Genomic DNA, 18,572 nt, shown 5'->3' with positions numbered 1-18,572 from the left:
GAAAGAAAGGCCTCCTCTGCTTCGGGTGGCCACTCTTTGGAATTAGTACCTTTACGGGTGAGCGCAGAAATTGGGGCCGTCCGGGAAGAGAAGTGTGGTATGAAGAGGCGGTAGTAGTTGGCGAAGCCCAGGAATCGCTGAATGGCCTTCAACCCCTCCGGTCGGGGCCATTTCTCGATGGCAGACAGTTTCTCAGGATCCATTTGTAGGCCGGTCTGAGAGATAATGTAGCCCAGAAACGGAAGCGAGGTCTGCTCAAAGAGGCACTTCTCAAATTTAGCGTAGAGATGGTTCTGCCTTAGCCTGAGCAGGACCTGACGAACGTCCCTCCGGTGAGTCTGGAGATCCGGAGAGAAGACCAAGATGTCGTCCAGGTACACCACTACGCAGGAGTAGAGAAGGTCCCGGAAGATGTCATTGACCAACTCTTGAAAGACGGCAGGAGCGTTACAGAGACCAAAGGGCATTACCAGGTATTCATAGTGGCCGTCCCGGGTGTTGAATGCCGTCTTCCATTCATCCCCCTGACGAATACGAACCAGGTTGTACGCCCCACGAAGGTCCAGTTTGGTGAAGATCCTAGCCCCCCTCAGACGATCAAATAATTCTGGAATGAGCGGAAGGGGGTACTTATTCTTCACCGTGATCAGGTTTAGGCCTCTATAGTCTATACAGGGACGGAGAGAGCCGTCCTTCTTTTTGACAAAAAAGAAGCCTGCTCCCGCCGGGGAGGTAGATTTCCGGATGAATCCTCTGGCCAGATTCTCCTCAATATATTCGGACATTGACCGGGTCTCAGCAGCGGATAAAGGATAGATACGCCCACGGGGAGGAGTAGTACCGGGTAGCAGATCGATGGGACAGTCGTATGGTCTATGTGGTGGTAATGTCTCTGCCTCCTTTTTATTAAAGACATCTGCATAAGACCAATAAGGAATCGGAAGTCCAGGTAGATTAGCTGGGGTAGGAGAGGGACGGACGGGATGGACGGGAACCAGGCAGGTTTTATGACAGTCTTGTCCCCAGCGAAGGACCTCTCCGGTTTGCCAGTCTAGCACGGGTGCATGTCTCTGGAGCCAGGGCAAACCTAGCAAGAGGGCGTGAGAGAGTCCAGGCAGAACATGAAAGGAGATACTTTCAGAATGCAGCATTCCCACCTGCAGGGTAATGGATTCGGTGATGAGTTGAATGGGGCGAGGTAAGAGGCCCCCATCCACGGCAGCGACAGACAAGGGTACAGCCAGAGGTTTGGTGGGGATGCGGTATTTCTCAACCAGGGACTGTGAAATAAGGTTCCCGGCTGCTCCAGAGTCAAGTTGGGCTAGTTCGAAATAACGGTTCTCCCCGTAGATGATCGAAACTGACAACAGCAGGGATGGAGAGGATTTATTCTTGTCTAGGTGGACCTCTCTGAGCGAACCTAGACACAGGCGTTTCCCGACCTCTCCGGGCAGGCACGGATCCGGTGCTCCTTACTGCCACAGTAGAAGCAGCTCCCCTCGGCACGGCGTGAGTCCTGACGGGTTTTGACCATCTTGGTCTGGTCGACCTGCATAGGCTCAGGAGAGTGTACCTGGGGAGAGATGGAGGGAATGACGGGTTTCTGGAAAGTAGGAGCTAAACGTGAAATCCTTCTCTCACGGGTGACCTCTTTGGCACGCTCCTGGAACCGTAGGTCAATCCGGGTGGCAAGAGTTATTAAGTCATCGAGAGTGGTAGGAATGTCCCGACCGGCAAGTTCATCTTTAATACGGCCGGACAGACCCTCCCAGAAGACGGAAACCAGAGCGTCGTTATCCCAGGCCAGCTCCGAGGCAAGGGTACGGAACCGTATGGCATATTGGCCCACGGTGAGACTCCCCTGACGGAGGCGTAGCAACGATGATGCAGATGAGGTCTTCCGTCCGGGTTCGTCGAAGACTTTCCGGAAAGCCGTGAGAAAAGCAGGCAAGTTGGACACCAGGGGGTCTCCTCTCTCCCATAGAGGATTCAGCCAGGCCAGGGCCTCCCCGGTGAGATGGGACATGATGAAGGCAATTTTGGCCCGGTCGGAGTTAAACTGGTAGGACAAAAGTTCAAAATGCAGGGTGCACTGATTTAAGAAGCCCCGAGCCTGGACGGGGTCGCCTCCGAAGCGAGGAGGTGCAGAAAGCCGGGGTCCGGGGTAGGATACCATAGTATTAGTGGGCAGCGGAGCTGCCGGATTGCAAGATATGGCACTGGCGGAGGTTGTTGGTGGATCAGACAGAGTGTTCAGGCGAGTATTAACATTCCGCAGGTGACCCAGGATGGCCTCCTGTTGGGACCTCTGACGGGACAGTTCAAGACAGAGGTCCGAGAGCGAGGGAGCTTGGGTGCCACCGGGTTCCATGGCCCGAGCAAACTGTAACGGGTCCGGGAGGCGGAACCTCTGAGCTACTATACAAGGGGGCGGCCCTTGTAAGGGAGCGGGTGGCAGTCTCTGGGTGAACGGACAGGGAGTTACGGCAAGTGATCAGGGCAGTCTCTGGGTAAGGGGTAGGTACGACCTGTGATGGCAGAGCCTCCGGGTAGGCTAGCAGGCAGATGGTAGATGTGTGCTCCCAGGTGAGCAAGCGAGAGTCTCTGGAATAGCAGGTGGTCACGGCACGTGACGGCGGAACCTCCGGGCTGGCAGGCAGGTAGGTAACGGAGAAGCGCTCCCAGGTGAGCGGGCAAGAGTCTCTGGAATAGCTGGTGGTCACCGCACGTGACAACGGGACCTCCGGGCTGGCAAGCAGGCAGGTAACGGAGATGCGCTCCCAGGTGAGCGGGCAAGAGTCTCTGAGATAGCTGGTGGTCACAGCACGTGACAACGGAGCCTCCGGGCTGGCAAGCAGGCAGGTAACGGAGATGCGCTCCCAGGTGAGCGGGCAAGCTGGTCCATAGACAGACTGACCGGAGTAGTAAGGCAGACCGTCGGACCTCAGGCAAGCAGGCAGGTAGCTGATATGCGCTCCCAGGTGAGCGGGCAGGCTGGTCCTTTAGACAGACTGACAGGAGTAGTAAGGCAGACCGTCGGACCTCAGACTGGCAGACAGGTAACAAGTATTCAGGCAGGAATCAGGCAGGTAACTGGCAGGTAACTGGCAGGAAACTGGCAACGGGACCTGAGGGCTGAAGCACAGGTGAGACACAGGTGCAAACAACATTGCTCGGGCACCTCCATTTTGGAGGAGGTGCCTTAAATATGATGAAGTCCTCCGGCCATTGGCCGGGGACTCTTTAGGGCGGCGCGCGCGGCCCCTTTAAGAGGAGGGGAGCGCGCGCGCGCGCGCCCTAAGCACAGGGGCCGGGAAGGAGCGCGCGCTGAGAGCAGAGCAGGAGGAGGACGCCGGGACGGAGCGCGCGCTGACAGCAGAGCGGGGGGAGGAAGCCGGGCACGGAGCAGAGCGGTGAGGGGAGCAGCGTCCCTGCCTAGCAGAGGGCAGGGACGCCGGCACTACACAGGTCTCTATAATATCGGGAATATCACGCCCAGATAATGCCATACAGGTCTCTATAATATCAGGAATTTCACGCCCAGATAATGCCATACAGGTCCTTATAATATCAGGAATATCACGCCCAGATAATGCCATACAGGTCCCTATAATATCGGGAATATCACACCCAGATAATGCCATACAGGTCCCTATAATATCGGGAATATCACACCCAGATAATGTCATAGAGGTCACTATAATATCGGGAATATCACGCCCAGATAGTGCCATACAGATCCCTATAAGATCGGGAATATCACACCCAGATAATGCCATACAGAGTGCATATAATATCAAGAATATCACACCAAAATAATGCCATACAGGTTCCTATAATATAAGGAATTTCACGTCCAGATAATGCCATATGGGTCCCTATAATAACAGGAGTATCACGCCCAGATAGTGCCATACAGGTCCCTATAATATCAGGAATATGACGCCCAGATAATGCCATACAGGTCCCTATAATATCAGGAATATAATGCCCAGATAATGCCATACAGGTCCCTATAATATCAGGAATATCACGCCCAGATAATGCCATACAGGTGCCTATAATATCAGGAATATCACGCCCAGATAATGCCATACAGGTTCCTATAATATCGGGAATATCACAACCAGATAGTGCCATACAGGTCGCTATAATATCAGGAATATCACGCCCAGATAATGCCATACAGGTCCCTATAATATCGGGAATATCATGCCCAGATAGTGCCTTACAGGTTCCTATAATATCGGGAATATCACGCCCAGAAAGTGCCATACAGGTCCCTATAATATCAGGAATATCACGTCCAGATAGTGCCATACAGGTCCCTATAATATCGGGAATATCACGCCCAGATAGTGCCATACAGGTTCCTATAATATCGGGAATATCACGCCCAGATAATGCCATACAGGTCCCTATAATATTGGGAATATCACGCCCAGAAAGTGCCATACAGATCCCTATAATATCAGGAATATCACGTCCAGATAGTGCCATACAGGTCTCTATAATATCGGGAATATCACGCCCAGATAGTGCCATACAGGTCCCTATAATATCGGGAATATCACGCCCAGTTAATGCCATACAGATACCTATAAGAATAGGAATATCATGCCCATATAGTGCCATACAGGTCCCTATAATATCGGGAATATCACGCCCTGTTAATGCCATAGAGGTCCCTATAAGAACAGGAATATCACGCCCAGAAAATGCCATACAGGTCCCTATAATATCAGGAATCTCACGCCCAGATAATGCCATACAGGTCCCTATAATATCGGGAATATCACGCCCAGATAGTGCCATACAGGTCCCTATAATATCAGGAATCTCACGCCCAGATAATGCCATACAGGTCCCTATAATATCGGGAATATCACGTCCAGATAGTGCCATACAGGTCCCTATAATATCAGGAATATCACGCCCAGATAATGCCATACAGGTCCCTATAATATCGGGAATATCACGCCCAGATAGTGCCATACAGGTCCCTATAATATCGGGAATATCACGCCCAGTTAATGCCATACAGGTCCATATAATATCAGGAATATCACGCCCAGAAAATGCCATACAGGTCCCTATAATATCGGGAATATCACGCCCAGATAGTGCCATACAGGTCCCTATAATATAATTAATATCACGCCCAGAAAATGCCATACAGATCCGTATAATATCAGGAATCTCACGCCGAGATAATGCCATACAGGTCCCTATAATATCGGGAATTTCACACCCAGATAGTGCCATACAGTTCCATATAATATCGGGAATATCACACCCAGATAGTGCCTTACAGGTTCCTATAATATCGGGAATATCACGCCCAGAAAGTGCCATACAGGTCCCTATAATATCAGGAATATCACGTCCAGATAGTGCCATACAGGTCCCTATAATATCGGGAATATCACGCCCAGATAGTGCCATACAGGTTCCTATAATATCGGGAATATCACGCCCAGATAATGCCATACAGGTCCCTATAATATTGGGAATATCACGCCCAGAAAGTGCCATACAGATCCCTATAATATCAGGAATATCACGTCCAGATAGTGCCATACAGGTCTCTATAATATCGGGAATATCACGCCCAGATAGTGCCATACAGGTCCCTATAATATCGGGAATATCACGCCCAGTTAATGCCATACAGATACCTATAAGAATAGGAATATCATGCCCATATAGTGCCATACAGGTCCCTATAATATCGGGAATATCACGCCCTGTTAATGCCATAGAGGTCCCTATAAGAACAGGAATATCACGCCCAGAAAATGCCATACAGGTCCCTATAATATCAGGAATCTCACGCCCAGATAATGCCATACAGGTCCCTATAATATCGGGAATATCACGCCCAGATAGTGCCATACAGGTCCCTATAATATCAGGAATCTCACGCCCAGATAATGCCATACAGGTCCCTATAATATCGGGAATATCACGTCCAGATAGTGCCATACAGGTCCCTATAATATCAGGAATATCACGCCCAGATAATGCCATACAGGTCCCTATAATATCGGGAATATCACGCCCAGATAGTGCCATACAGGTCCCTATAATATCGGGAATATCACGCCCAGTTAATGCCATACAGGTCCATATAATATCAGGAATATCACGCCCAGAAAATGCCATACAGGTCCCTATAATATCGGGAATATCACGCCCAGATAGTGCCATACAGGTCCCTATAATATAATTAATATCACGCCCAGAAAATGCCATACAGATCCGTATAATATCAGGAATCTCACGCCGAGATAATGCCATACAGGTCCCTATAATATCGGGAATTTCACACCCAGATAGTGCCATACAGTTCCATATAATATCGGGAATATCACACCCAGATAGTGCCATACAGTTCCATATAATATCGGGAATATCACGCCCAGATAGTGCCATACAGGTCCCTATAATATCAGTAATATCACGCCCAGATAGCGACATACAGTGTCCATATAATATCAGGAATATCACGCCCAGATAATGCCATACATGTCCCTATAATATCAGGAATATCACGCCCAGATAATGCCATACAGGTCCCTATAATATCGGGAATATCACGCCCAGATAATGCCATACAGGTCCCTATAATATCAGGAATATCACACCCAGATAGTGCCATACAGTTCCATATAATATCGGGAATATCACGCCCAGATAGTGCCATACAGGTCCCTATAATATCAGGTATATCACACCCAGATAGTGCCATACAGTTCCATATAATATCGGGAATATCACGCCCAGATAGTGCCATACAGGCCCCTATAATATCAGGTATATCACGCCCAGATAATGCCATACAGGTCCCTATAATATCGGGAATATCACACCCAGATAATGTCATACAGGTCCCTATAATATCAGGAATATCACACCCAGATAATGTCATACAGGTCCCTATAATATCAGGTATATCACGCCCAGATAATGCCATACAGGTCCCTATAATATCAGGTATATCACGCCCAGATAATGTCATACAGGTCCCTATAATATCAGGAATTTCACGCCCAGATAATGCCATACAGGTCCTTATAATATCAGGAATATCACGCCCAGATAATGCCATACAGGTCCCTATAATATCGGGAATATCACACCCAGATAATGCCATACAGGTCCCTATAATATCGGGAATATCACGCCCAGATAATGTCATAGAGGTCACTATGATATCGGGAATATCACGCCCAGATAATGCCATACAGGTCCCTATAATATCAGGAATATCACACCCAGATAGTGCCATACAGGTCCCTATAATATCGGGAATATCACACCCAGATAATGCCATACAGAGTCCATATAATATCAGGAATATCACACCCAGATAATGCTATACAGGTTCCTATAATATCAGGAATTTCACGTCCAGATAATGCCATATAGGTCCCTATAATAACAGGAGTATCACGCCCAGATAGTGCCATGCAGGTCCCTATAATATCGGTAATATCACACCCAGATAATGCCATACGGGTCCCTATAATATCGGGAATATCACGCCCAGATAATGCCATACAGGTCCCTATAATATTAGGAATATCACAACCAGATAATGCCATACAGGTCCCTATAATATCGGGAATATCACGCCCAGATAATGCCATACAGGTTCCTATAATATCAGGAATATCACGTCCAGATAATGCCATACAGGTCCATATAATATCAGGAATATCACGTCCAGATAATGCCATGCAGGTCCCTATAATATCAGGAATATCACGCCCAGATAGTGCCATACAGGTCCCTATAATATCAGGAATATCACGCCCAGATAATGCCATACAGGTCCCTATAATATCGGGAATATCATGCCCAGATAGTGCCATACAGGTTCCTATAATATCGGGAATATCACGCCCAAAAAGTGCCATACTGGTCCCTATAATATCAGGAATATCACGTCCAGATAATGCCATACAGGTCCCTATAATATCGGGAATATCACGCCCAGAGAGTGCCATACAGGTCCCTATAATATCAGGAATATCACACCCAGATAATGCCATACAGGTCCCTATAATATCGGGAATATCCCCCCCAGATAGTGCCATACAGGTCCCTATAATATCTGGAATATCACGTCCAGATAATGCCATACAGGTCCCTATAATATCGGGAATATCACTCCCAGATAGTGCCATACAGGTCCCTATAATATCAGGAATATCACGCCCAGATAATGCCATACAGGTCCCTCTAAAATCGGGAATATCACGCCCAGATAGTCCCATACAGGTCCCTATAATATCGGGAATATCACGCCCAGTTAATGCCATACAGGTACCTATAAGAACAGGAATATGATGCCCAGATAATGCCATACAGGTCCCTATAATATCGGGAATATCACGCCCAGTTAATGCCTTACAGGTACCTAAAAGAACAGGAATATCACGCCCAGATAATGCCATACAGGTCCCTATAATATCAGGAATATCACGCCCAGATAATGCCATACAGGTCCCTTTAATATCGGGAATATCACGCCCAGATAGTGCTATACAGGTCCCTATAATATCAGGAATATCACGCCCAGATAATGCCATACAGGTCCCTATAATATTGGGAATATAACGCCCAGATAGTGCCATACAGGTCCCTATAATATCGGGAATATCACGCCCAGTTAATGCCATACAGGTCCATATAATATCAGGAATATCACGCCCAGATAATGCCATACAGGTCCCTATAATATCGGGAATATCAAGCCCAGATAGTGCCATACAGGTCCCTATAATATAATTAATATCACGCCCAGAAAATTCCATACAGATCCGTATAATATCAGGAATCTCACGCCGAGATAATGCCACACAGGTCCCTATAATATCGGGAATTTCAAGCTCAGATAGTGCCATACAGGTCCCTATTATATCGGGAATATCACGCCCAGATAATGCCCTACAGGTCCCTATAATATCTGGAATATCACGCCCAAATAATGCCATACAGGTCCCTATAATATCGGGATTATCACGCCCAGATAGTGCCATACAGTGTCCATAGAATATCAGGAGTATCACGCCCAGATAATGCCATACAGGTCCCTATAATATCGGGAATATCACACCAGATAGTGACATACAGGTCCCTATAATATCGGGAATTTCACACCCAGATAATGCCATACAGGTCCCTATAATATCAGGAATATCACGCCCAGATAATGCCATACATGTCCCTATAATATCAGGAATATCACGCCCAGATAATGCCATACAGGTCCCTATAATATCGGGAATATCACGCCCAGATAATGCCATACAGGTCCCTATAATATCAGGAATATCACACCCAGATATTGCCATACAGTTCTGTGGCACCCAGGGGATGGGGACTACTCGGCGCCCGGGCCTTAATGCCTGGCCTTGGGGGATGTTGCGGTGGTCGGCTCCCGGGCCCGTACCCTGGGGTCTCTCTTAAAAAAAAGGGGTTAAATGGAAAATGAAAGTTCGTGACGCCACCTGTGGTGTCTGGTGAGGACCACCAGCGCTGCGGCAGTCCACTGAGGCCGGTGTTACGGCAGCTATGATGGGGTAGCTCCCCACAGGTGGAGCTAGGCCTCAGGGCAGCGGTGTTCGGTAAGGTGCACTATATGGCGGTGACCCAGCCGGGTCCAAGGAAAAATGGGAGACACACTCACGTTTGGCTTCAGTACCTTTTTACTGGTGGATATGCGGTACCGCCCGGAGCACTGTAGGGTGAGGGGTGCACTGCAGGTCTCTCCCCAGTGAGCAGGTATAGGGCCTCCTGTATCCTTGCCGCTTGTGTAGTTTATGGCCTGTCTGAAACTAGGCCTAACTTAGTCCTTGTGTTGCGCCGGCTGACCTGGTGTTAGGGCCTTTTGCTGAAGAGCACGCTCCTGGTATGGCGGAGCCTCCGTGCCTCCTGGTCCTGTTACGTGTCAGCTCCTGGGCTATCCTGAGACCTGAAGTCTTCCAGGAAAGATCCGGTTGTTTTCCACAGAGGGTATACTGCTCTGCAGACTCGGAGCCGGTGTCCGGTATATTTCTGGGGTGAGCTTATGAAGCTCCTCGGTCCCCGATGCTACTGTTCCACTAGCCTTCGGCCTACTCTGGGCCCTCACTAGGCTATACACACTGGCAGTAAGCTGGCTGCCTCTTCTGCCGCTCTTTAGAGCGTCGGCAACGCTCCTAGCTCACTAACCTGAGCTGCTTGAGTCTGACTAAGCTCCACTGCAGACTGACCTGTTCCTCTGTGTCTCAGTCTGCAGGAACTGGCTGTGGGCTCCAGACTGTTCTGTCTCCACTCTCTTCCTGAGGAGAACTTACTCACAGACTCTCTCCTTCTGTGTCTGAGCAGAAAAACTAAAACTGCTGAATCACTCCACCTTCCTTATTTATATCACTATCAGGCTCCCTCTGGTGGTCTGAGGTGGAAGGTGGAGGTGTGTGTATGCTCTGAGGGCCTCTTGTGGAGAAAACCTGAAATGCACCCCCCTTTGGTCTGTGACTCCATGCACAGCAGGGCGTCACATTCCCCCCTAGTTAAAGTCAGCACTCCCGGGCTGAAGCACATTTTGTAAACAATAGAAATAACAAGCTTCCCTTTATGGGAGGTTAGAACACTTGAACGTTGCATAACAAAACATGAATAAAAATATATATATACATAGCAAAAGCAGTAGGCAGTGAGCAACCAGAAAGTCCAAGTCTCTTCCAGAGAGGTTGCTCAAAGGGGCACTCCAGGGAGCGCAAATATTTACAAAGAAAATCTTTGGGCTGCACAAAGTCCTCAGCCTCAGAGTTCATATATAAGGAATAAACAGGTTAGGGTTACAGTGTCCATATCACTTGAATTGTCCATTCAAAGGGAAGAAATATAAGTTACACACATTAATACAATACGTAGTATAATACATAATACCTCAGGGGTAACTATCTACATTCTCAGAAATTGTACTATTTTATTCAATGTACCTAGCAGGGGGTTTACCTCTCGTGCTGCGTACTGATCTGCGTAATGCAGTGGTCTGTGGGGTATCAATGTCTGTATCATCAGTTACCCTGTCTGCCCTTCGTGTGGGTAAGTTGTAAAATTGCCTTAACCTCTCTATGGGACTGGCAAGTGTACCATTGGCTGGGCCTTCTTGCTCTGCTCCAGCCGGAGATCCTTCTTGAGCTGGCTCTTCAGCAGCACTTACAGGTCCAACTTGCTGTAGAGAGTTTTCTGGTTGCTGGAAGAAGTGGAGTACTGGGACGATCACCGCTCCTCCTATTTGAGGCCAATCTGCCGGGAAGTCACCTAAGTCAGTATGGATTACTGCTTCTTCAGGTTCCTCCTGGATGATGAGGGGCACTTCTTCTTGGGGTTTTAGCAGATCCGGACACAACTTTAGATGGTCCCGAGATACTGTTGCAGTAGTTCTCCCTCCATCTTTGCTGATCAAACACGTCTTCCTGTTGTCAAACCTTGAATTCAACACAGTGTAGGGTTCTCTCTCCCACTGGTCATCAAGCTTGTGGTTCCTCCGCTTCCTTTTCAATACCACTTCTCCTGGTGTGAAGGGTTTTGCTGGTGCACTTCTGTTGTATTGCGCCTCTTGTTTATCCCTCACCCGAGTGAGACTGTCTTCGACACAGGCTTGTACTCTTCTGTACTGCTCCTGTCTGGCCGTGTCCCAGTCCTCAGTGGTCGCATCAGCTTCAGGTTCTACCACACCAAGCTCCAGGTCCATGGGCAACTTCCCAGGTCTTGCCCGCATTAGATATGCCGGAGTGCAATTGGTGGAGCTTACTGGTATGTGATTATACAGATCCACTAACTCAGGTAGTAGGTCTGGCCACTGGTTTCTCTCTTCTAGTGGTATGGTCTTCAGTAGATCGATGATGATGTTGTTCATCTTTTCACAGAGACCGTTAGTTTGGGGGTGGTACGGTGTAGTCCTGATCTTTTTACACCCGTACAGATGGCAGAACTCTTTGAACAATTCAGCCTCAAAGGCCTGGCCTTGGTCAGTCAGTACCTGCTCAGGGTATCCATGGGGTCTGCAGAAGTACGCTTGAAACGTCTTGGCTGCTGTCTCTGCTGTCAGGTCTTTGACAGGGGCGACCACCAGGAACCTGGAGTAGTGATCCACCATGGTCAGGGCATAGGAGTATCCTGAGCAACTAGGTGACAACTTGACATGGTCCAGGGCCACGATCTCCAAAGGGCGAGTCATCTTGATGGGTTGCAGAGGTGCCTTCTGGCTGCTGTAGTCTCTTCTTCTGAGGCCACAGGGTCCACAGTCTCTGCACCACCTCTCAATGGAGCTGCGCATCCCCACCCAGTAGAATCGGCACTTCAACAGGGTCTCTAGCTTTTTCCAGCTAAAGTGCCCCGCTTGATCGTGGTAGGCCTCCAACACCATCTGGATGTCCGTGTTGGGGACCACTATCTGCCACACCATCTCGTGGGTTTTGGGATTGACGTACCTCCGGCACAACTTCTCACGGTAGATAAACAGCCGGCTTCTCTCATTCCACAGCTGCTTTGCTTGGAGAGACGCATCCTTCTCCAGGGAGGAACCTTCTTGGGTTATCAGTTCCTTGATACGGCTGACAACCGGGTCGCTGTCCTGGGTCTCTTTCCAGCTGTGGTGAGGCAAGGGGTTTAAAGTCTTACCGCGTTGCCTCCTGGAGGCTCGTAGCTCGTGGGTCATCCCATTCCGGTGGAAGGCAGGTAGTTCAACCTCTTCCAGGTCATCCACTTCTTCTTCTGTGTCTGACTGGTGAGGCATCCTGGACAGGGCATCGGCGTTGGCGTTCTTGCGGCCCGCCCGGTACTTTATGGTGAATTGGTAGTTTGACAGCCGAGCCATCCATCGTTGTTCCATGGCTCCCAGCTTGGCTGTTTCAAGATGAGTTAAGGGGTTATTGTCAGTGTAGGCAGTGAACTTGCTGGAGGCTAGGTAGTCCTTGAACCTTTCTGTAATGGCCCAGACCAAGGCCAGAAACTCCAACTTGAAGCTGCTATAGTTCTCTGGGTTCCTCTCGGTCGGGCGGAGCTTCCTGCTTGCATACGCGATGACTTTCTCCTGGCCATTCTGCTTCTGACTTAGGACAGCTCCCAATCCTTCATTGCTGGCATCAGTATACAGCAGGAACGGTTGGCTGTAGTCAGGGTAGGCTAGGATCTCATCACCTGTCAGGATCTCCTTCATTTCTTGAAATGATTCAGCCTGTTCTTTACCCCAGTGGAACAGGGGATTTCTGTCCTTGGGGGACTGTCCTACCAGGAGGTCTTGCAGAGGTGCTGCTCTCTTGGTGTAATCTTTTACAAACCTCCGGTAGTATCCTATCAGTCCCAGGAACTGACGCACCTCCTTGAGGTTCTTCGGCTCCGGCCATTTCTGGATGGCAGTGACCTTCTCCGGGTCTGGTGCTACCCCTTCTGGACTGACAATGTGTCCCAGGTACTGTACCTTCTTCTTGAGCAGGTGGCACTTGGAGGGCTTCAACTTCATCCCATACTGGAACAGTGACTCAAATACCTCTGCCAGGTGCTTCAAGTGGTCCTCATACGTCTTGGAGTACACAATCACGTCATCCAGGTATAATAACACAGTCTCGAAGTTGCGGTGTCCCAGGCAGCACTCCATCAATCTCTGAAACGTTCCGGGGGCATTGCAGAGTCCAAACGGCATACTGTTGAACTCGCTGAGTCCCATCGGGGTGGTGAAGGCCGTCTTCTCCCGATTCTCCTCAGCCACAGCTACTTGCCAGTACCCACTAGTGAGGTCAAGGGTGGAAAAGTAATTTGCAGACTTCAAGGCAGCCAGGGATTCCTCAATACGTGGTAAAGGGTATGCATCTTTATGTGTAATGCGATTTACTTGACGGTAATCTACGCACATTCTCATGCTTCCATCCTTCTTCCTGACTAGAACTAGGGGAGGTGCCCAGGGACTACAACTATCCCTTACTACCCCTGCCTTCTTCATGTCATGCAACATCTCCTTGGCTTTCTGGTAGTGTGCTGGAGGTATAGGCCTGTACCGTTCCTTGATGGGGGGATGGTTGCCTGTGGGGATGTGATGTTGTACCCCCTTAATCCTCCCAAAGTCAAGCGGGTGTTTGCTGAATACCTGCTAGTATTCCTGAACCACTCGGTGTACTCCCTGTTTCTGGTGGGCAGGAGTGGTGTCTGTCCCAACGTGAAGCTGTTGACACCAATCCCCCTCCTATGTTGTAGGGTCATTATCCTCCACTTGGTCTGGGGAGGTTAAGGACTCCACCGTGTGAATAGAGTTATTATTTACAGTGTAGAGTTTGGCAATAGTGGCATAACGTGGTAATTTAACCTCGTCTTCCCCATAGTTAAGAAGACGGACGGGCACCCTCCCATTGCGTACATCTACTACCCCCCTGGCGGTTAAGAGTGTAGGTCTGTGCTCTGAGCTAAGGGGTTCTACTACCGCCTGGTAGCTCTGTCCTTTAAGACCTATTGCTGCTCTACACCAGATAAGCATTTCACTCATTGGGGGAATTACAATGGGTATCGGGTCAGTTACCCGCACGTTACCAATCTCACCGCCGGTCAGCTTCGCTTGCTGCTGGTACGTCAGGGCTCGGATCTCCTTCTGGATCGCTCTCCTCTGCCCTGGTCTGGCAATGTCAGCGAGCTGTTGGGAGTAAAAACACAACCTCCTCCACACAGTTACCAACAATGTTAGTGCCTAGTACCATATTCAGTCCATTTTCCTCATTGACAGTCTTCACTACAATGAGTCCCTGGTCCTTTAACTCCACTCTCCCCACTTTTACTGCTACATTCTTAACCCCGAGTAGGTCAAGAGGGAGGCCGTTAGAGGCATATACTGAAAAGTCTGGGTTTGGGGGTTGGAGACTGTCCATGGACCAGTATTTGCTATAGAGGATATCAGGTATGATTGTTACCTGGGATCCGGTGTCCAGCAGGGCAGGTATCGCAATGCTGTCAAGTATGATGGATAGGAAAGGTCTTCCTCCCGCGAACCTGCGGTGCCAGTCTGAGGGGCCTGCTGAGTCTATTCCTGGGTGCTGGCCCTCGGACCCAGGGTTTGCTCGTTTAAAGGACACTGGTGCACTGTGTGACCTGCCTTCTGGCAGCTGTGGCAGAAGAACTCTTGGTGAGGATGGCGCTGGTTGTTGGTCCTTCCTGGGGGTGGCGTTGTCCTCCTCCGGGGTGGCGATGTCCTCCTCCGGGGTGGCGACGTCCTCCTTCTCCTCTGGTTCATCCAGGGGACATCCTCAGGGCAGTCGGCTAGCAGGATCTTTCCTTCCGTCTCTGGCTCAGTCCGTAGTTGCAGGGCACTCATCACAGTGGCCAGGTTTTTGGTCAGCTGGCGCACTTCTGAGCGCAGACAGTCCAGCTCAGTAGGGGGCGCTGCCTCCACTTTGGCTTCAGTAGCCAGCGGGGAAAAGGTGAGTGCTGCTTGCGTTGGAGTGGCCCCACCCTGGTAACGCTGGATAGACGTATCTGCTGTCTCCAGGGGTTGCAGTCCCTTGATAGCCATGTCCTTAAGGGTGTCGAAGGTAGCATCTGGATGGTCCAAGGACCACCAACGCACAGTCCTGCTCTCCGCTTGGGACCTCAGCCCCCGGACAAATTGTTCTTTTAGCATTTTACTCTCATTGGTTATGCTAATTGGACTAACCTGTTTTAGAGCTCGCAGGGCCACCTGTAAACGGCAGGCATAGTCCCGAACGCTGTCCTCCGGCTTCTGAGAGCATTGGTAGAACCTCATCCGGAGGTCTGCCTCAGTGCGGTCCTCAAAGGCAGTCTGTAACTTTTTGAAAATTGTGGACACTGATTCCTGGTCTGCGGCCGACCAAGTCTCTACTTCTCTCTCCGCAGCACCAGTCAATTGTCCCACAACTACTGCAGCTCTTTGTTTGCCGGTCATAGGATACATGTCCAGGATGCTGCATATTTTGCGCTTGAATCCGGACAGGGTGTCCGGCTTGCCGTTGTACTGGGGGAGCCACTTTGCTCCAGGCATGTACGGTAAAGTCAATGGTACAATAGGGGCTACAGGCCCTGGTAATGGGGCGGCTGCTCCGTCTTGCGCGGCGGCGGCTGCGGGTGCATCATCGGGGCTGTCAGCCTGGTCAGCAACGTCAGGCTGTTGCTGCAACATCTTGGCGCCCCCCTAGTGAACCGTGGCCTACCTTCCTTCTGTAGGCCGCAGCTCCGCAGGCGGAGGTCTTCTGATAGGACCTTGCGTCGCTTACGTTCCACGTCAGAGCGTTCGCTTGGGCTTCCTGCCAGGACCTGACGCTGCGTCAGTGCGTGGGGCGTGTCCTCGACTTCGCGCGATTTCAGCGGTTATGCCCTCTAGTTTTCCCGCGGTTACGCCCTTCTTCTCGCATGGCGACCGGAAAGATGGCGGCCAATGGCAGGAAACTCCAGAAAATGGCGGGAAAAGCTTCACCACTGTGAGGTTTTTTTTTTTTACAGTTTCTTAAGGCGCACAATACCCGGTGGCAACGGGCACAACTCCTTCTGTTGCCGCGGGCACGCAATCCTGTTCGTGACGCCAGTTAGAGAGATGTGGCACCCAGGGGATGGGGACTACTCGGCGCCCGGGCCTTAATGCCTGGCCTTGGGGGATGTCGCGGTGGTCGGCTCCCGGGCCCGTACCCTGGGGTCTCTCTTAAAAAAAAGGGGTTAAATGGAAAATGAAAGTTCGTGACGCCACCTGTGGTGTCTGGTGAGGACCACCAGTGATGCGGCAGTCCACTGAGGCCGGTGTTACGGCAGCTATGATGGGGTAGCTCCCCACAGGTGGAGCTAGGCCTCAGGGCAGCGGTGTTCGGTAAGGTGCACTATATGGCGGTGACCCAGCCGGGTCCAAGGAAAAATGGGAGACACACTCACGTTTGGCTTCAGTACCTTTTTACTGGTGGAGTTGCGGTACCGCCCGGAGCACTGTAGGGTGAGGGGTGCACTGCAGGTCTCTCCCCAGTGAGCAGGTATAGGGCCTCCTGTATCCTTGCCGCTTGTGTAGTTTATGGCCTGTCTGAAACTAGGCCTAACTTAGTCCTTGTGTTGCGCCGGCTGACCTGGTGTTAGGGCCTTTTGCTGAAGAGCACGCTCCTGGTATGGCGGAGCCTCCGTGCCTCCTGGTCCTGTTACGTGTCAGCTCCTGGGCTATCCTGAGACCTGAAGTCTTCCAGGAAAGATCCGGTTGTTTTCCACAGAGGGTATACTGCTCTGCAGACTCGGAGCCGGTGTCCGGTATATTTCTGGGGTGAGCTTATGAAGCTCCTCGGTCCCCGATGCTACTGTTCCACTAGCCTTCGGCCTACTCTGGGCCCTCACTAGGCTATACACACTGGCAGTAAGCTGGCTGCCTCTTCTGCCACTCTTTAGAGCGTCGGCAACGCTCCTAGCTCACTAACCTGAGCTGCTTGAGTCTGACTAAGCTCCACTGCAGACTGACCTGTTCCTCTGTGTCTCAGTCTGCAGGAACTGGCTGTGGGCTCCAGACTGTTGTCTCCACTCTCTTCCTGAGGAGAACTTACTCACAGACTCTCTCCTTCTGTGTCTGAGCAGAAAAACTAAAACTGCTGAATCACTCCACCTTCCTCATTTATATCACTATCAGGCTCCCTCTGGTGGTCTGAGGTGGAAGGTGGAGGTGTGTGTATGCTCTGAGGGCCTCTTGTGGAGAAAACCTGAAATGCACCCCCCTTTGGTCTGTGACTCCATGCACAGCAGGGCGTCACAGTTCCATATAATATCGGGAATATCACGCCCAGATAGTGCCATACAGGTCCCTACAATATCAGGTATATCACGCCCAGATAATGCCATACAGGTCCCTATAATATCGGGAATATCACACCCAGATAATGTCATACAGGTTCCTATAATATCAGGAATATCACGCCCAGATAATGCCATACAGGTCCCTATAATATCAGGTATATCACACCCAGATAATGCCATACAGGTCCCTATAATATCGGGAATATCACACCCAGATAATGTCATACAGGTCCCTATAATATCAGGAATTTCACGCCCAGATAATGCCATACAGGTCCTTATAATATCAGGAATATGACGCCCAGATAATGCCATACAGGTCCCTATAATATCGGGAATATCACGCCCAGATAATGTCATAGAGGTCACTATAATATCGGGAATATCACGCCCAGATAATGCCATACAGGTCCCTATAACATCGGGAATATCACACCCAGATAATGCCATACAGAGTCCATATAATATCAGGAATATCACACCCAGATAATGCCATACAGGTTCCTATAACATCGGGAATATGACGCCCAGATAATGCCATACAGGTCCCAATAATATCGGGAATATCACACCCAGACAATGCCATACAGGTCCCTATAATATCGGGAATATCACGCCCAGATAATGTCATAGAGGTCACTATAATATCGGGAATATCACGCCCAGATAATGCCATACAGGTCCCTATAACATCGGGAATATCACACCCAGATAATGCCATACAGAGTCCATATAATATCAGGAATATCACACTCAGATAA

General features: G+C 49.9%; 1 pseudogene; it reads left to right on the top strand.

The window, feature by feature from the left end:
• LOC141148951 (BOS complex subunit NCLN-like) overlaps positions 1-18,572 on the top strand; it is a 232,840-nt pseudogene that overhangs the window by 63,815 nt on the left and 150,453 nt on the right.

This window comes from Phyllobates terribilis, unplaced genomic scaffold, assembly GCF_046119375.1.
Source record: "Phyllobates terribilis strain yellow unplaced genomic scaffold, ASM4611937v1 Scaffold_1__5_contigs__length_1240528914, whole genome shotgun sequence".
Taxonomy (NCBI): Eukaryota; Metazoa; Chordata; class Amphibia; order Anura; family Dendrobatidae; genus Phyllobates; species Phyllobates terribilis.
This window is presented reverse-complemented; position numbering and strand designations above follow the sequence as displayed.